A 21,346-nucleotide genomic window follows, 5' to 3' on the forward strand; every position below is an offset into this window, starting at 1 on the left:
TCCTTTTGCATCATTCTCATTTCTCTTCCTAATTTTTTCTCTACCTCTCTTACTTGATTTTCAGAATTCCTATTGAGCTTTTGCATGTCCTGCGACCAATTCTTATTTTTCTTAGAGGCTTTGAATGTAGGAGCTTTGACTTTGTTATCTTCTGAGTGTGCATTTTGATCTTCCTTGTCACCATATTTCTATCCTCAGAATCTTTTTTTTGTTGTTTGCTCATTTCCCCAGTCTATTACATGACTTTTAATTCTTCATTAAAGTAGGGCTCTGCTTTTAAGGTTAGAGAGTTTATTGTCCTACTTTTGTGTTTTGTGCAACTGTTTTCAGAAATTCTTCTAGGAACTTATAAGTTTTAAATTATTCCAAGGTGATATGATCCAAGGAGAAGTATGTTTACTAGTCTCCTGGCCTATGTTCTGGTCTATGAATGACCACAAGCACTCTTTTCTTGGAACTGTGAGGAAGGTCCCTGATTCCACTCTGGCTAAAAGTTCTAGTATGCTAGGGCTCTTTCTCTCCCTAAGACTGTGAGCCAGGACTGTATCCTAGATCTAAGGTATGAGCAACAAAACAGAGTTCTATCTTAATACTAACTGAGAGAACCCTGCAATCTCCCTCTGACCAGCTATTTTGATGCCCCTTATTTTCTATGGTCTGACACCTTTGGAAGCTATTGCCACTACTGCTGCTACCACCACATTTGATTTAGTGACTTCCAAGGTCTGCTTCTGGTATATTGGGCTCCCCTCACACCCTAATAAAACAGGACCCTTTCCTGCTGACCTTCCAAGTCATCCTTGGTGTCTATAGGCTGAGAAGGTCTAGAAATTACCACTGCTGCCAGTGATTCAGAGGTCTGGGGTTTTCTAGGATAAGGACTGAACTGCAGTCCCACCCTGGTGCAACAGTCCTTTCTTGCTGATTTTCTAACTTGTCTTCAACTGGAAATTTGTTTCATTCCTTTTGTGTGTGTGTGTGTGTGTGTGGGTTCTGATATTAAAATTTGTTTAGAAACATTATGTAAAAATATTTGGAGGGACCTGGGGGAGAACTAGGTAGGTCTCTGTCTTTGCGCTGCCATCTTGGCTCCCTAGAGTATATTTCTATGACTATGACCTTCTCATGTTTTTATGGGATGGGTATGCTTTGCACTTTTAAGTGTTTTATCTATAACCATTGCTAGGTTGAGTGTTCAAATCTTTTCAAAGCATGTTTTTTTATTATATGTAGCCTACTGCAAAGCCTTGTTAGCTACCAAAGTTATAAATTTAAAATTAAATAGCCTTGTCCTTAAAGAATTTGTATTTTTCTGAGAATGAATGGGCAAGCTTTGTATATGAGTACAGATACTTAAGCCTAAGGTAATGTGAGAAAGGAAAGAGCATTAACAATTGAGAAAACTGGGAAAGACTTCACAGGAGAGTTGTGTATGCTTATGAATCTATTCTCTTTTTTAAAATTTATTTTTTAATTTTGGAGTTAACCATCAAAAAAAATTCTATGTATAGCAGAATGCAAAAAAAAAAAAAAAAAAAAAAAAAAGAGGGAGGGAGGATTGAATATAAAACTGTGAATCTCTCTTTCATATCTCTTGCTTTTTTTAAAAAAAAGCATTAATTTGTAAATCCCATATATTACCTTCTCATTATGAGAAATAGGAACCTTTTTCCTTTTTCTTGTACTAATAAATTCTGCCTTTTGTACTTTCTTCCTTTTTCCCCCTTTTCAAACACTCAGAACATAACCAATCCATTTCAGATTATATTTTTCTTATTTAATTCTTTTTAATGTGCTTTTACATTTGTTTTATTTTTCTAATTTAATTTGATTTTTAGGTTTGCATTTTTTCTTCTATCTTTTCCTTCTAACTTTCTTTATTTAGAAAGCAAGAAAACCAAAATATTTTACAAACACATGTAAGCCAGAAAAACAAATTCCCATATTACCATATATATATATACATGTATGTATGTATGTATGTATTTAAAGGCTTAATTTGTATTCTGTCCAGTCTGGAGGTAGATAGCATGTTTGACTCATCTAATCTGAGTTGGTCTTTGTGTTAATATCTTTTGAAAACATTAAATTTATGAAGAGACATTTGTTTCTCTCTCTTGCAGGAGGTTCTTAGGTCTTTTTATGACAAGGATTCTTTTTTTATTCCATTGATCTGAACCACACTCATACTGACCACTGATATGTCCATACTGGTCATTGTTTGCCAAGGCTTCCAATAGCCTTGCTGTGGGTTTACAATCCCTCTGGACCTTTCTTATGGGTAGCCTTCTGTTCTTGATGCCTGTGTGAACAGCAGTCAACAATATCTCCGGCCTTCCTCTCGTTATAATGGGAGGCCAAGGGCTTATTTGTCCATACTGGATAAATTTTGCTGATAGGCCCTTTTTCTATTGCCTATAGACTACTGGCTGATTTTTTTTATGATGTTTTGGGGTGGATGTTGACATTAGAGTTTCTAATTTAATTTCTTGCTAATTATTTGGTCTTATATGAATTTTAGGATTTTGATGGAGTGAATATGGGAAAGCTGGGGCAGCTATCTTGGATAGAAGACCTTAATAAGTCTAAAGTAAAAAAGATAAGATTTCTGAGACAAGAGAAGAGTGCATTCCAAACATGGTTTGTGTAAATACTTGTAAATGTTAATTTGTGATATATCAGAAATAGACTGAGAATAAACAAAACAAAGATGTGGGATGTGCTGACATATCTAGAAAGTTTGGTAAAAGTGCAAATGACTGAGAAACAAGAAACAAGATTTTGAGTTCATCACAAAATCTTTTAACTCTAAAGAACCTGAGAGATTATCTAATCTTATTCTACTCATTTTATCGAAAAGAAAATTAAAGTTTTATGACTCAGTGAAATGACTTGGCCAAAATTACATAGTTACTTTATGGCAGAACTTCAACTGGAGACAGCTTAGTGGAGTGGACCTTAGCTAGGTCTAGAGTCAGAAAGACTTGAGTTCAAATCCAGCTCCAGAAGATACTAGCTGTGTGATTCTGGCCAAGTCATTTTAAAAATCCCTTTACCATCTTTGCCAAGAAAACCTCATGGACAATATTGGTTTGATATGATCCATGGAATCACAAAGAGTCAGATGCAAGTGAACAACAATAAAGAACTGGAACTGGGGTAATTTGCCTTCTCTTTCCACTAGTAATGCTAATGAGAGCTCAGTTAGCCAAGTAAGAATAGATGCCCAAAGAAAGGGAATGCTCAATAGTAATACTAAGTAACAGCTAGTGAAGAAGTTTCTGGTTTTCAGAAGGAACATGACAACCATTTCTATCAGTTGTCCAAAATTCAAGGGATTCAGAGAATCTTCCTAAGAATTGGGAAAGAACCTTAAGTAGAAGGATTATTGCCCTGTGGAAGTGGCCCAAAAAAAAAAAAAAAAAAAAAAAAAGAACAGTGGCTCTGAAACCAAGTGACCTGCATTCAAATCCCATTTCTGCTACTAATTACTAGTGTCCTTAGAGAAGACACTTAAATTATTGGATCTTAGTTTCTTCATCTATAAAATAAAGGAATTGGACTAAGTGGTCTTTGAGGTCTCTCAGCTCAAGCTTTCTGTAATCCTGTGTTTAATAAATGATGTCTTAAGTTCTTGCTAACACATTTCAATTACTTTTCAATTACAACAATTCAATATGTCTTCATGTCTTGCCTCCTCTATGATGCTTTCCCAGAATATTCCAATCTAGCCTTCATTTATCTCTCTCTCTCTCTCTCTCTGCCATATAAGCAGATTCCTACTGAGGATGTTTAGTCCCCAAGGAAAGATGTTGATCAGCAAACATCTGCAGCTCCAGTCTTAGTTTGGCTAGTGTTCCTTATAAATATCTCACAAATACAGGACCTGACACATAGTAGGCTCTTACTAAATGTTTATTGAAGTGAATGATAAGAGATCATACCTTGTAACTCTGGTTGGCTTATTATCCATGATAGCTGGAACAAGTCTCAGAATGAGAGTGCACAAGCTTTCTTTCTTTATCTCTCTCTCTCTCTTTCTTTCACTTTCTCTCTCTCTCTCTCTCTCTCTCTCTCTTTCTCTCTCTCTCTCTCTTTCTCTCTCTCTCTCTCTCTTTGTGTTTATCTATCTCTGTCTCTCCCTCTTTCTTCCTCTCTCTATCTGCCTGTCTTTCCCTCTCTCTGCTTGACTCTCCCTCTGTCCTTCTCCCTCTCCTCTCTCCTGCAATTAAATGTTTAAAAGGTAGTAGCAAAATTGCTATTTGTGTTCCTTGATGTAATTTTTTCCTTGTATGTATTTTAAGATTTTTTTTTGCATATTTATGACTACTCACTAATCCACCACTTCAATCCCTCTAGTTAGGCCTCCATTGTAACAAAGGTGTAGTCAAGTGAAACAGATCAAGATATTGTCCCTGCCCAAGGATGGAGCCTTTTTGATTAGATATATTGCTACATTAATAGAACTAATCCTGAGTTTTTCAATAATCTCAATCATACCACTGAAAAGGAATCATTTTTTATAATCTTTTTTTTTTTTTTTTTTTTTTTTTTGTGAAGCAATTGTGGTTAAGTGACTTGCTCATGATCACACAACTGGAAGCGTTAAGTGTCTGAGGTTGGATTTGAACACAGATCCTTCTGACTTCAAGGCCAGTGTTCTATCCATTGTACCTAGCTGCTCCAGAGGAATAATTTTTTATCTTGAGAAAGAATTCAGGTTAGGATCACATTCACAGCTATTTTAACCCAGAGCATCATATCCACTATCAATTGTAGGCTACATGAGGGCAGGAACTATGTTTTAGCTAAACTTTTTATCTCTCCCAGCACTAATTAGGTGTGTAATTAGGAATTTTTATATCTGTGACAAGAGGTAGGGAAAATAGCTTTAGTTGGAGACCAGTAAGACAAGATAGACAGAATTAAAAGAGGGTCAATGATGCTGGGGGTAGAGATGCGGGAAGGGGAAAGAAGACCTTGCTATTTTAAGTTATCTAGTAATTTTCAATCCAATCCAACAAACATTTATTATTTGTTTATTATTTTTTCATAAATAAGCATTTTCCCCTTTTCTCTTAGTATTTCATTAAAAAAAATTGGAAAAGAAAAAATTCTTGTAATAAATATGTGTAGTCCAAGCTAATTGTACAATATTTCAGAGTCTGATTCTTTTTGTACAGCAAAATAACGTTTTGGTCAGGTATACTTATTGTGTATCTAATTTATATTTTAATATATTTAATATCTACTGGTCATCCTGCCATCTAGGGGAGGGGGTGGGGGGGGGGGTAAGAGGTGAAAAATTGGAACAAGAGGTATGGCAATTGTTAATGCTGTAAAGTTACCCATGTATATATCCTGTAAATAAAAGGCTATTAAAAAAACAAACAAACAAACAAAAAAAAAACAAATATGTGTAGTCCAGCAAAATAAATACACATAGTCCAGCAAAATAAATTCTTACATTGACCAGGTCCAAAAATTTATATCTCATCCTGCATTTGAAGTCCATCACCTCTCTGTCAGGAAGTGATAAGTATGTTCTATCTCTGGTCCTCTAGAATCATGGTTGGTCATTGTGCTGATCAGAGTTCTAAATGTTCAATATTGTTGCTCTCACAGTATTGTTATACTATAAATTCATTTCTTGGTTCTGCTTACTTTGTAAGATTTAAAGATTGGTTGCCACTCACCATTTTCACTTCAATTCTTATAACCCCATCCAAGATCTTAATGAGAAGCATCCCCAGCATATTGTAGCTGTCTAGAAACTGAAGAAGAGTTGACTGACTCTGATTTTCTTAGAACCTGGCAAAAGATACTCTTAAGTATTAAGTTCTCACCACTTTATCATTTTCCTTGTCCAGCAATAATTCTACAAACCCTTTCTTTGAGGAATATAAACACTAAACGGGATCCCTTATATGTACTGCCTAAGATACATTTCCTGCCTTCATCCAAATTTCTATTTTAGGGCAAAGTTTCACTCATCTCACTTTAGTTATGGCCCTGGGCTCAACTGAAGGGTAAGCCCTTAAGAGATGTTTGTTAAATTGATTTGAAATAATGGCTCAAGAGTTAAAACATTTAGACCTGAAAGACATTTCACATCTTTTCCCCATTTGGCTCTATGAAGTCATGGTAGATTTTAGTGGAAGACAGCTGCTACTCTGGACTTTAAAAATGCAGCATAAAATAGTCAGTCCTCACTTTATTAAATAAAATTTTGAGTCTTCAAAGGTTAAAAAAAAAAGTCAGGGTTTCCAGAGAAAAATGAATATGCAGTCCATTCAGTTCTGGCAGTCATTGTTAAGGAGATTCATTGACCTTGTTATTCATGAAAATAATATGAGTTGTATCATTCAATGCTACCTTAGAACTCTCTGCCAGTGTAACTAACATCAGCTGATACATGCCCATTTTTTTCCAAACCGGTGATCTGAACAGGAAATACACAGAGGTGTATACCCCAGGTGGCTTATTAATAAAACAACTACTTAATTTAGTAATCTAGCATCCAAAGAAATTGGCCTAATGAAAGTTGATTTTTGCCCAAGTGACCCTCAGTCATGTAATTAATATTGTGAATCTAAGGGTATGGTACAAAACAAGGTTTCCTCAAGATGTTATTTCTCTTTATTAAACAAACAAACAAAAAACATATGTCAAGGTTGTTCAACATTTTTTTGAGACAAAGAAAAAAAGTTGGGGGGGGGGTTCTCTCTGTAAATGTTTTTTTTTTTTTATTTTTGTTTGACCATTCCTTCTGCATTTGTGTTTTAGAATAGCATTTCCTTTCAGCAGTTTAAAAAAGGTTTCAGTCTGAAGAATTCCAGTTTCTTACTGTATATATGCATCTAGGAAGTACAGTAGTGTGCTATACATAGAGTAAGAAAGACCTCAGTTGAAAGCCTACCTCAGTTACTTACTAGCTGTGTAATTTTGTGAAAGTCACTTAATTTTCCTCATCTGTAAAATAGAAATTTAAATAGAATTTAGCTCACAGAGTTATTGTGAGGATCAAATAAGATAATATATATATAGTACTTTGTAAAACAAAATGCTATATAAATATTATTATTATTATTTAGATAGATAGGAATGTACATTTTTAGGGTTAAGTACTAATTTCCTTTACTCTAGTATTCTTGCTGCACAGTTTTAAAATATTAATTTAACAAAAAGCTGCTTCTTTACTATATCTCTGAACTCTTTCCTTTAATTTTTTCCATTAATAAAACATTTTTATTTATCCTTTTTGTACATGGATTCTACTTTATATCACCAGATGGAATAGGGATGTTTCCTATTGCCTAGTCCAGGAAAAAAATTGGGGGGGGGGGGATAATATTTAAAGTTGTACTCAAAGAAAGCTCTCAGGTTCTGGATATTTAGAGCATAGTAAATTCCATTTGTCATAATTTGCCTAATCCAGAGAAAAGATGGGGGGATGTCATTTAAAGGTATACTCAGAGGAAGCTATCAGGCTCTGGGCATTTATTTACCAGTGACAATGAGTTTTTTGGTTTTTATTTTTTCTTTTTGCAAAGACCTTCTCTATCTGAGCAGAAACATTTTCTCTACTTGAACTCATTGTTAAGAATTTAGTTCTATGATGCTGAGTGAAATGAGCAGAACCAGGAGATCATTACATACTTCAACAACAATACTATATGATGATCAATTCTGATGGACCTGGCCCTCTTCAACAATGAGATGAACCAAATCAGTTCCAATAGAGCAGTAATGAACTGAACCAGCTAAACCCAGGGAAAGAACTCTGGGAGATGACTATGAACCACTACATATAATTCCCAATCCCTCTATTTTTGTCCACCTGCATTTTTTATTTCCTTCACAGGTTAATTGTACACTGTTTCAAAGTCTGATTCTTTTTGTACAGCAAAATAACTGTATGGACATGTATACATATATTGTATTTAATTTATACTTTAACATATTTAACATGTATTGATCAACCTGCCATCTAGAGAAGGGGGTGGGGGAAGGAGGGGAAAAATTGGAACAAAAGGTTTGCAATTGTGAATGCTGAAAAATTATCCATGCATATATCTTGTAAATAAAAAGCTATAATAATAATTAAAAAAAAAGAATTTAGTTCTATAACTAGGAATTTGGTCAGCTGGGATCAGGGCACTCTAGATATGCATGATGCTAGTAAACTGAAAATAAGGTAACTGTGAATTGAATAAGGAACTGGGAGGCCAGTGTGTCTAAAAAGGGAGAAAGATTAGGAAAGAAAACTTATGGAGAGTAAGAAGATGACCTGGGGAATCATAGAAGAAAGCAATCAATTTCTGGATAAGAAGGGAATGAACTCTAAAGATTGATGAGTGATCATCTGAAAATAGCTGAAGTCACCAAGGAATACAACCAGCATCTTCTCCTAGTTCTATATATCAGGAGTAAAAAAAAGAGACTTGACGGGGTACCAAGACCTGGGATAGCTTCAGGAGAAAACTTGTGGGGACAATCTGGAGGAACTCATAATGTGGGCATATTCTTCTGTAGCATAAGTAACCTGTCCCTTGCTAAAGGATATGCAGCTCTTGATCTGATGTAGCAGTTCTTTATTGGTCATTGTAGGGTTGTGTTGAAGATTAGTGACTGATTCAAGAGGAGCTGCTTATTCTGTGAATTAGAAGAGATGAAGTTGAAGCAACTCTTGCCTTTTTAGAAACATGTTCAGAGTTTTCACTCCTTTGGATTTTCGACAGAGCTCTTTGGAGGAGGACTCCTGGGCTTTGGGTCACACTAGGCTTTTACCATGTAGCCTATTCTGTTGTTAAAGTTTTGTTTTTTTCAGTATTTTTTTATGTCTCCTTTACTAAGCTATTGACTTGTTTTTCATGATTTTCTTGCAACTTTCTCATTTTCTTCCCAATATTTTCTCTACCTCTCTAACTAGATTTTCAAGATACTTTTTGAGTTCTTTCATGGCTTAAGACCAATTCATATTTTTCTTGGAGGCTATAGATGGAGGAGTTTGACTTTGTTATCTTCTGAGTGTGTTTTAATTTTTCCTTGTCTCCATAGTAACTTTCTATGGTCAGAATCTTTTTTTTTTCCTGTTGTTTGCTCATTTCCCCAACCTATTACTTGACTTTTAACTCCGCATTAAAGTAAGGCTCTGCTTTCAGAGTGGAGGGCCTACTGTCCCAAGCTTCAAGGGTTTTGTGCATGTGTTTTTAGAAAAATACATTTAGAGATCTATAAGTTTTCAGTTTTTCCAAGGTGTATGATCCAAGGTGTGTTTACTAGTCTCCTAGTCTATGCTCTGATCTATAAATTATCACACGCACTCTTTTTTGCCCTGGAATTGTGAAAAAGGTTCACTGATCAACTCTGTGGCTATAATTTCTTTCTTTCTTTCTTACTTTCTTTTTTTGCTTTTTATTTTCAAAACATATGCATGGATAATTTTTCAACACTGACCCTCACAAAACCTTGTGTTCCAAATTTTTCCCTCCTTCCCCCACCCCCTCCCCTAGATGGCAAGTAATCCAATATATATTAAACATGTTAAAATATATGTTAAATCTAATATATGCATACATATTTATATAATTATCTTGCTGTACAAGAAAAATCAGATCAAAAAGGGAAAAAATGAGAAAACAAAATACAAGCAAACAACAGCAAAAAGAGTGAAAATGCTATGTCGTACTCCATACTCAGTCCCCACAGTTCTCTCTCTCTGGGTGTAGATAGCTCTCTTCATCACAAGATCATTAGAACTGGCCTCAGTCATTTAATTGTTGGAAAGAGTCATGTCCATCAGGATTGATCATCGCATAACCTTGTTGTATAATGATTTCCTGGTGCTGTTCATTTCATTTAGCATCAGTTTATGTAAGTCTGTCCAAGCCTCTCTGAAATCATACTGCTTGTCATTTCTTGAAGAACAATAATATTCCATAACATTCATACACCATAATTTATTCAGCCATTCTCCAACTGATGGGGATCTACTCAGTTTCCAGTTTCTTGCCACTACAAAAAAGGCTGCCACAAACATTTTTGTACATGTGGATCCCAAGGGAAACTTTTCTCTTACTTCTCAGAGAAAGATGAGTGGTTATGTTCCTATTGTTTAATGATGGTGAAACTTTTTTTTAAAACAAACCATTCCAGTTTTAAGTAAATTCCCTTTGGCTTTGCTTTACTATATATGTATCATAATAGGGGATTTTCTTTCTTACTTTCTCAGTTGTATGGGAAGGGAAAAGGAGGAGAGAGAAGGAAAGAAGTTGGATCTTTAAAAAAATTAAAAAGAAAATTCTCAAATCTTTAGACATCTTCTTGACAATCCTTTCGACCTGTTTCATGTCTTCTCATGATTGGTTTTTTTTTTTTTTCCATTTTATTGTTGAATGTTTGGAAGTCATTTGTGTCAATTTAATTTTTGGTAGATAGATGCCCACCATTCCCTTTATTTTCATGGGGACCTACAGGATTAGCAGAGATAAGAGCTTCAGAGCCAAGATAGGGGGATGGGGGAGAAGGGAAGAGGGAGAGAAGACCAAAGGGGGGGAGGGAAGGGGGAGGGAAAGAGGGAGATAGGATCCAATTGGTATTAGAGCTCTAAAGAAAGGTTGAGGCTGAGTATAGAGATCTGGGAATCATCTGCAGAGATGATAACTAAACCCTTGGAAACTGATGAGATCAATAAGTGATATATTATTGTTCATCCTTCATTTTTGAAAAAGACCAATGATAATATGATTGATGTTTTGGCTAGTGTGTGAATTGGATTTAAGTGAGGCAAAATTATGTAAAGTTATTAAATTCATTCTATTTTTGTGAGTCATTTTAAGTCCAGGAAAAAAGTCAAGATGTCTGATATAGTAGAAGGAAAAAAGAGGAAAGGGGTTGGGAAGAGCTTTAGAGGACACCATGATTAGTGGGTATGACCTGGAGGATGATCCAACAAAGAAGACTGAGGAGATAGATGGAAGGAGAAAGAGAGAGTAGGAGAGTAATATAAAAACGTGGGAAGGAGAGATTAACGAGGTCAAGAATGTGCTCCATAGTGTCAAATGCTGCAAAGAAATAAAAAAAGATGAAGATTCAGATCCTATCCAAGTTGGCAATTAGATAATGGTAACTATAGATAAGGCAGTTTCAGTTAAATAATGAGGTCAAAAGCCACATTGAAGAGGTCTGAGAAGAGATTGAAAGGGGAGAGTAAGTGAAAACAGTCTAGAAAGCTAAAGGAATTTATCAGACAAGGGGAGGATAGATAGAGGGTGACAGTGAGTGGGGGAATGGCTAGATCAAGTCAGGGTTTTTTTCAAGATGAAAAGAGATGACATATTTGTAGGGAGTGGGGAAAGAATCAATAGAGAGGGAAAAAAAAACAAAGAGGCAGATTTAATCTAAATATAAAGAAAAAATTGCTAGCTGTCAGAGCTCCTAAAAGTTCAATCAATAGGCTACCCAGAGATAGTGGGTCTTTCCTCTCTATACATGGGGTCTTCAAGTAAGATGGATGGACACTTGTTGGGAATGTTTTAAATGGATTTTTGCTCAGGTATGAATTTGACTAGATGGTGTTTGAAGTCCTGTTTTCAAAATATAATTTAATAGTTAGGGAAGCTTCTAGGAGATAACCCAGTTCTTCAAAGTTTGTTCAAAACTAGATTATTGAAATGATATAACAGTTTTCTCTCTTAAATTTTCTTAAAACTTTCAGTATAACATCTTATTATTATTATCATGACTTCTACAAAACAGTTAAGAAAGTAATAAATCCTAAGATCAACAGAAGGATGTATTCTTTTCAACTTTTAGTTTTCCACATGTTCTTTCTGAGATATAAAATTACTGGAATGCATATATGTCTGTATATTATTATCATTTTTTTTGGTAAGGCAAATTGTTAAGTACCCAGGGTCATACAGCTAGCAAGAACTCAGGTCTTTATGAATTCTGAATCCTGACTACAGAACTGGTACTCTATCCATTGAGCCATCTAGTTGCTCCTGGTGGTGCTGTATATTATTGAAAAATATGTGATCAGATATTGTATGGCCAGGGCATCTAACTGGCTCATTGTGTAGAGTGTTGAACCTAGAGTCAGGAAGATTCATCTTCCTGAGTTTAACTTTGGTCTCAGATACTTACTAGCTGTGTGACCCTGGACAAATCACTTACCTATGTCTCAGTTTCTCATTTGTAAAATAATCTGGGGAGAGAAATGGCAAATCACTCTAGCATGTTTGCCAAGAAAACTACAAATAGACTCATGAAGAATGGGACAAGGCTGAACAAATATAGTGGTTACCCCCATAACATTTTCTGGAGAAACATTTTAGGATCAGAGGAATTGCACTTAAATTCTGGCTTTGCTACTTTTCTACTTGTATGACTTTGAACAAGCCATTACATTTCTCTGGGTTTCTTTCCTCTCATATATTAAATGAGAGTGTTGAATTAGATGAATTCTGAGTCCTTTTCAGGCCTATATCTATGAAGCTATGATTCTAGAATCTCATGATTGTCCCTCCTCCTTTTAGTTTAAAAATATTTAATACTTTCCCTTTTTATGTTGACTTCATTTCTTATTTTTTTAATTAAAATTTTTTTTTGTTTTTGTACAAACAAAACTAATACAGGCAAGATTAGAAGGGAAACAATAAACTGGGAAAACATTTTTACAGTCAAAGGTTCTGATAAAGGCCTCATTTCCAAATATATAGAGAATTGACTCTAATTTATAAGAAATCAAGCCATTCTCCAATTGATAAATGGTCAAAGGATATGAACAGACAATTCTCAAACGAAGAAATTGAAACTATTTCTAGCCATATGAAAATATGCTCCAAATCATAATTAATCAGAGAAATGCAAATTAAGACAACTCTGAGATACCGCTATACACCTGTTAGATTGGCCAGAATGACAGGGAAAGATAATGCAGAATGTTGGAGGGGATGTGGGAAAACAGGGACACTGATACATTGTTGGTGGAATTGTGAATACATCCAGCCATTTTGGAGAGCAATTTGGAACTATGCCCAAAAAGTTATCAAACTGTACATACCCTTTGATCCAGCAGTGTCTCTACTGGGCTTATACCCCAAAGAGATACTAACAAAGGGAAAGGGACCTGTATGTGCCAAAATGTTTGTGGCAGCCCTGTTTGTAGTGGCCAGAAGCTGGAAAATGAATGGATGCCCATCAATTGGAGAATGGTTGAGTAAATTATGGTATATGAATGTTATGGAATATTATTGTTCTGTAAGAAATGACCAGCAGGACGAATACAGAGAGGATTGGCGAGACTTACATGAACTGATGCTGAGCAAAATGAGCAGAACCAGGAAATCATTATATACCTCAACAGCGATACTGTATGAGGATGCATTCTGATGGAAGTGGATTTCTTTGACAAAGAGAAGATCGAGCTCAGTTTCAATAGATCAAGGATGGACAGAAGCAGCTACACCCAAAGAAAGAACACTAGGAAATGAATGTAAACTGCTTGCATTTTTGTTCTTCTTCCCAGGTTATTTATACCTTCTAAATCCAATTCTCCCTGAACAACAAGAAAACTGTTCGGTTCTGCACACATATACTGTATCCAAGATCTACTGTAATCTATTTAACATGTATAGGACTGCTTGCCATCTTTGGGGAGAGGGTGGAGGGAGGGAGGGGAAAAATCGGAACAGAAGTGAATGGAAGGGATAATGTTGTAAAAAATTACCCTGGCATAGGTTCTGTCAATAAAAAGTTATTTAATTAAAAAAAATAAAAAATAAAAAATACTCCCATCAAAAAAAATTTTTTTTTATTAAAGCTTTTTATTTTCAAAACATGTGCATGGATAATTTTTCAACATTGACCCTTGCAAAACCTTGTGTTCCAAATTTTCCGCTCCTTCCCCCACTTTTCCCTACATGGCAAGTAATCCGATATACATTAAGTTAAACATATTAAAATATATGTTAAATCCACATATGCATACATATTTATACAATTATCTTGCTGTACAAGAAAAATCAAATATTGTGATCCACACTCAGTTCCCATAGTCTTCTCTCTGGGTGTAGATGACTCTCTTCATCACAAGATCATTGGAACTAATCTCAATCATCTTATTGTTAGAAATTGACTTCTGTCATTCTGTCCTGCCTCTCAAAGAGTTCTCTTATTACAAAAACTAGATTAAAAGCAAAGTTTAATGAACACGTTAAACAAGGTTGACATTGTATATAACATTCTCGTCTCTTTATAGAAATTTTTATTCTTATATTTTTTCTTGGGAGTTGGGGACAAGCTTCCTCATAATTACATAGCATTCAGTTTTGATTTTGTTGTTCTTTTGATTGACATTATTGAAACCAGTTTTCCTAGTTCTTTCTTCACTTTGCATCAGTTTATATCATTCGTTCCATTCTTCTCTGTATTCTTCATATATACAATAGTTAGCAAAATCTTCAGTGCTTTTTTAGCAAAGTGCCTGGCACATAGTAGGTGCTTAATTAATTGCTTTGCTTTAATTATGCTTTTAAAATTTTATTTAATTGTGCTTTAATTGTACTGACAACATTCATTGTTTTTTATAGATTATTACCATTCCAGTTGATGGGGAGTATTTGACCCATTATATCTAACTTGGAACATATTAAGTTTGTCTAAAACAAACAACTGTTAATTTAAGTATGACTAATACTTTGTGATGGCAAAGATCAAAAAGAAAATACTACTATTAATAACATATATGTGTATGCATGTGTATGTGTATATTATATATATAATACTCTTAAAACTTATCAAGTACTTTCCTTGTGAAAAACCTATAAAGTAGGAAATATAACCTAACTACTCCCATTTTATAGTTGACAAAACTGAGCTTCAGAGAGGCTGATTGATTTGCTCAAAGGCCTAAGGATCGATATTCTAATTTGGAATTTTCTTTCTTTGTACTAGGTCTTTCCCCTAAATTGATACTAAGTAGCTTACAACATGATAGCAACATTACATTTCATCTTTAATTGTTTCTCTATAAGGTCACATTTTAAAAATGACTATCATGTCAGTAAGTGTCATGACGTATCATGAAAATGGTTTATCTAGTGGTTATTTCTAAAGAGAAATCCTTTACCCACTGGGATTGATGCTTATTAACCTTGGCCTAATTGTGGTCTTGGACTATCATTCATTTATTATTTATCTTCATACCCTCTAACCTGGTTCTCTATCTATTTTAACCAAACAAGACAGCCCTAAGGGCTCTTTTAAGCCAGCCTCAAGAACAGGCAGCCTTCCAGATGGCTGTGGGCCCTAAACTCTATCTCTGTAACAGGATGACTTGATTTGTATAGGAGCCAGAAATAGAATTCACGGGGCAAATGAAAATCTGGATTTTTTTTTTTTTTTTTTTTGGATTTTGACAAAGTATAGCCTCAAGCTACAGAAATGAAGTTTTAATGAAGCTACTTAAAGCCTCAGCCAATGCCCTAGAGAGGTATTTTAGGAATAGGGTACTATAGTAGTTCCCTATAATCATTCCTGCATGGTACTGACTATCTTATTTGCCAGGCAGTTCCTAATTAATGACACCATTTTCCATAATAAAGTTATTGTTGTTGTTTTAAGGACCTCTGCCTACTTGTAGTTTAAATAAAGTAGCTGCAGCTATTAGAATAATGGAAGTAAAACTTCAGTTACTAGGGTTATTTTATTATTAGTCCAGATGTTGGTATCCTTATTCCCCTGTCTCTGGGTCATTCTTCCTCCTTTTTTCAAGGTTTACTACCTGACTTAATCTTCTTTTCAGACCTAGACCATGCCCTTGCATATAGGAACTTTAATATGTGTGTTAATTATGTCTCTTCTCACACCTTGGTCTCTCAACGTCCTTTTCAATTGTAGTGTCTCAGAACCTCACTTTATCTCAGGGGGCACTTAGCAGGTGCTTAATAAATGCTTGTTGATTTGACTCAATCTCAATCTTCCCAGATTTAGATCTTCTCATCTTCCACAATGGTGCTCTCTACCATCTTAAATGCTAAAATTTCCAATTATAACCTCTTAGTGTTTTCTCTTTCCCCTAGTACACTTCTAAATCTATTCTTTGTCCTCATTGTGACCTGTAACTCCCTTCTCTTTTTCTGTTCTCTCAATCCATCACTTCTGCTCTGACTTCACCTTCTTTCCTTCACAATATTTACCCTATAGTTGAACATCTGTATGATGAATCTTTTGCCCCCTTAGTCTATCAGAATTCTTGTCAAACTGTAATCTTCCATTACTTTCACCATCCACTTTGTCTCCTTTCATGTGCTGCTAAATGCTGAAGAAAGGCACACAGGTGTCTTAAATGGATCCACTTCAAATTTGTTATCTAATTTCAAATGGGTCTTCACTGCTATATATAATAATCTTTTTGTTTTTGCTTGATCAATTCTCTATCACATTTTTCACAGCTACTATTAAAAATCACCTCTCCTTTTTTTTTTTTTTTTTTTTTTTTTTTTTTTGCGCTAAGGATCCCTGTACCATTCCCTGATTCCTTTTTCTCAGCAGAGCTTATTTCCTACTTCACTAATATAACTGAATTTTGAGATGAACTCTTGCAGATAGGGAGAAGTGTGCACAATTTGGCTACTTCCAGTCACATGACAACTCAATACTGAAGGATGTCAGGCATGTCTTTTGAAATGAAGAAGAGATTCCTTCTTTGGCTTCTGAGCTTGAGGAGCAATTACCAGAAGCAGTATTAGGAAAGATTGCTAATGGTTGTAACACCAATAGGTATGGTATAATGCAGTTTGAGTAAGGAGAGAGACAGAGAGAGACAGAGAGAGACAGAGAGAGGAGAGAGAGAAAGTGTATTAGTTTGAACAGGGCTCTAGAGAATAAGAGGAACGCTCAGGTCATCGTAGCCTATTGGATTATAATCAAACCTGGGACTTGGAACTGTCTCTGCTTTCAGCCAACATTATGGAACCAGTAGTTGCTGACCCTCCATTTTGAAAAACAAACAACCAACTAAACTGTAGTATAGTCTCCTCTTCCTTTTTACTTGTAAAGGGGCAGAATCTGACTAAAACCTATTCTGTTCTCTGAAACTACTTATCTAATTTCTATTTGAATTTCTTTGAGAATAGTTTGAATCTTACTTTCTAACTTGATAAAGTTCTTCAACTTAATTGCTCTTGATCTACAAATTGCCTTATTTGTGAATGGGAGTTAAAGCTAAAGGAATAGTAAGTGAATGTTGGTATAATGAGTACAGAAAGGACCATTTGAACCTGGCAGGCTTTCTGGGGGCTGAGTCAAATTGAGAAAGAAAATGCTATGATTTTAACTTATTAGCGATTTTTAGGATCAATTTCTCAAATAGTAGAACTAAACAGGATTGGGATTTTTCTTCTTTTGCCTAGGCTAAAAATAAGTTAAAGCATAATTTTGCTAAATTGATAAACCTGATTTATTAGGATAAATGACTTCATTCCTTCCTTCCACCCTCTTTTTTTGTGCATACAAAGAGAAAACTCTGCAGGGAAGGAATTGAGAATAATTAGTAGGGAGAGAAACTGCTTGGTGAAAGGAGAAAAAGTGGTAGGAACTGACCAATGATGCCAAATTCTAAAGGCAGAGATCTGAGGAAGGAGTATCTTTTCCCTTTTATTCACTTTCTACCTCAAAGGCATACCCTACTAAGAAAAGATAGCCATCAGCTATGAGAACATTTTAAAAGCCTTATGCATCTTAGCCTATTCTTATTTATTATAGTTTCCAAGGAGAAGACAGGCCTTTTCCTTGAGTTGATTCTTTTTTCCTTGTGTTCTTGACCCTATTCTTTCCCATTTCTTCTGGGAGCTTATATCTTTAATTTCTCTGTGTTTCCTTTCTCCCCTTCTTCAATTTCCCCAGCTCTCTCTTCAATCTCTTTTTATCTATTTGTTCTATTTTCAGAGCCCACAAACTTACCTAAGTCTCTTTCAATTCTTATGAATCTTTGATTTGATCCTTTCTTCTCTTTAAGCCATCACAATATAGTTCTTCCTTTTCATTTTGCCTTCATTTCACACCTTTCAGTCATAAATCTTTGAATCTGATTTTGGACTCTATCACTTTCTGAACCTGCTTTCCCCAAGATTACCACAGCCTTTTGATCTGTTAAATCCATTGCACTTTCCTTAATTCTTATCTGCTTGCTGTTATTTTGGCTTTTAATATTGTTGCCCACCTTCTCTTGAAGATGAGTACTCCCTCATCCCTTTACTTCTTTGGAATTAATCTCTTCCTACTTCTCCTATCTGTCTGATCATTGCTTTTTGATCACTTTTGTTGAATCAGCATCCATTTCCTCCCCATAACTCATGGTGTGGACCAAAGCTTTGTTTTGGACACTCTCTGTATACCTTTTCTTGGACATTTAATCTACTCCCAGAGCTTCAATTATCATTTTGGTCAGTTAATTCCCATACTTAGATATTAGTTCATCACACTTCATCTCTCTCTCTTGCTCTAATATCCTATTATTAACTCAAACTTACCATGCCAAAACTAGAAATGACTTCTCTATTTCTACTGAATATACTATCAACTTATGTAACCCAGTTTTCACAACCTTGAATCATCCTGAAATGATCTTTTGTTCTTTCACCTACCATATTTAATCAGTTGCCAAAATCTTATAGATTAAAGATCTATAACATCTTTCACAACTTCTGGCTATTCACATAATCACCCTAATTGAGGACTCTTTCTATTTCTTGGCAGAGTACCCAAGAACATCTTAATTTGTGCTTAGGCTATACACAATTGCCAAATAAATATTCCTATCCCACAGGCCTTATCTGCTACTTTCTTGCTCAAAAAAGTTTTAATGGCTCCTTATTTCTTCTAAGATAAAATTTAAACTTTCAATTTACCATTAAATTCCATTCCATTATGGTTTTCACCTACCTTTCCAACCTTACTACACATTTCTCTTTTTTGTGCATTCTTTGCTGTAGTCAAATAGTCTCACTCTTTATTTGTTGAACTTGAAATTAGAGATTGTGTGCAATATCCTGATGGTACCAATAATGGATGCAGTTTACCTTGCCAATCAATACTTTGTTCTCTTCTCTTCCTCCTCAAATTATTTTGTATTACTTCTCTGTGTGTATGTAGTATGTATCTCAGAAAAAGACAATCTTCTTGGTGGCAGATAATGTACTTTTTTTTGTCTATACTGTTAATGTATCTAGTTATTTACATTTCCCCCATTAGTATGTCAGCTTTTTTGAGGTCAGGGGAAGCTTTTATGCTTGCTTTTCTTTGTTTTTAGCAATACTCAGCACAGTGCCTAGTATAGTGTAACCACTTAATAAATGCTTGTGTATTCACTGATTGAAATATCCAGATTTCCTTTTAAATTCACTGTGCACAGGGAGTCCAGCCTGAGCAGTCAGAGTGAGAACTGGACTCCTGTGGCTGATTTTACCCACCACAGCCATGTTGTTTCCTTGTCATCAATGGCTGTAAATAACCAGTTTGTGGTCACTGGAGGCAAAGATGAAATAATTCACACCTGTAACATGAAAAAAAAGGTAGAACATGAAACACTATGCATCATCATAATGGCATAATTATTGTTGTGGTTGTTTGCTAGCTTTTTTTTCCCCTTTCTCATTTTTCCCCTCCTCACCCCCATCTGATTTTTCTTATGCAGCATGATAAATGTGGAAATATATTTAAAAGAAATGCATATGTTTAACCTATATTGGATTACTTGCTCTCTAGGGGAGGTGGGAGTTGGGAAGGGAAGGAGAAAAATTTGGAATGCAAGGTTTTGCAAGGACGAATATTGAAAACTATCTTTGCACATATTTTGAAAAATAAAAAGCTATTATTATTTTTTGAATGGCACAATAAATTGCCTGAAATTCTTTGGTAATGGGCATTTAATTAGTGAAAGAGAACATGGACCTGTGTTTGAGATGCAAAGAGATAGAACTGTTTGAAGTCTATTAAAACACAAAAGAGACTTGTGACTTCTCTTTCTGTTCATCCATCTGGCAAATTAGTACTATCAGTGGGAACAGACAAGACATTACAAACATGGAACCTTATTGAAGGAAGATCAACATTCATAAAAACAAACAAAAATGTTCACATATTTGAATGGTCCCCATGTATGTATGTAGTTGAAGTATGTAGTTGTTATAATAAACAAGATAGACATCTACCAACTTGAAACTGCATCCATTACTGGTACCATCACTGCTGGGAAAAGAATTTCTTCTGTTACATTTATTTCAGATTCCATACTTGTGGCTAAAGATGAAGAAATTATAAGGTTGTTTGACTGTGATTCAATAAAATGTCTCTGTGAATTTAAAGCTCATCAAAACAGCATTAAAGTCACTTGCGTCTTTGAAGTCCCAGAGTATCATGTTATTGTTATAGTGTCAAGTGATGGCTTCATCAAAATGTGGAAACACAACCCAAGTAAGAAGATTTTTCCATCTTTACTATGCGAAGTAAATACTAAAGCCAGACATACATAGATATCAGAGATCAGCTTCTTACAGGCGTAGCCCTTTCTGTAAACAAAGAACAACAAGAGTTCAAAAATAGCCCTCTCAAATCTAATGATTAAGCAGGAAAACAGCAACAGTCCAAGAAATTTGGTTGGACTAAGGATAGTAAAAACAAACCAAGAAAAGCAGAACATGTAGTGTCAGTCAAGAAAAGAAAATTGGAAGGTATACTAGAGAAGAAGGGGGGAAAATATAAATCATGAATATATCTTTCAAAATTCAAAAAAAAATTCAGATGTTCTATCTCATAGAACTTCTGTACTCATTAAATGCTTAATAAATTTGCTCTCAAGGCAGTTTGTAATTACATTTTAAAAAAATTATATTGAACTAATACTCTACTAAATTCACCGGTAGAAAGTATTGCATTCCCCTCCTCTTCATCCCCACCTCCTTACATTAGTCAGAATTCAGTTAATTCTACCTCAGGCAAGCTCTTTTTCACTTGTACATATACATCCTTATAATCCTTACCTCAAATTCTAAGGAAAATCTAGCTACCTCAGGGGAAAAATAAAACAAGGAAAACCATCTCTCACCCCCACCTCTTTTCTGCCTTCTATTTATGGGCCAAAGAAATGTTATTAACCAGAGATTTAAACAGTCCCAGAATCTCTAAGTTAGAAGAGAGGATTTAGCCTAACACATATTTGGAGTGTATATATAGCATATGAAATATGAAAAGGAATATGCTTGTGAATAGTGGTAATTGTTAAAAGTTTCTCCTTATATTGAACTAAATAGGCCTTCCTACAACCCCAACCCATTGCTCA

General features: G+C 35.0%; 1 protein-coding gene and 1 pseudogene across 2 annotated transcripts in view; both read left to right on the forward strand.

The window, feature by feature from the left end:
- SLCO5A1 (solute carrier organic anion transporter family member 5A1) overlaps positions 1-21,346 on the forward strand; it is a 407,994-nt gene that overhangs the window by 54,746 nt on the left and 331,902 nt on the right. The window lies entirely within an intron of this gene.
- Positions 19,362-20,776, forward strand: LOC100933883 (annotated as a pseudogene).

This window comes from Sarcophilus harrisii, chromosome 1, assembly GCF_902635505.1.
Source record: "Sarcophilus harrisii chromosome 1, mSarHar1.11, whole genome shotgun sequence".
Lineage (NCBI taxonomy): Eukaryota > Metazoa > Chordata > Mammalia > Dasyuromorphia > Dasyuridae > Sarcophilus > Sarcophilus harrisii.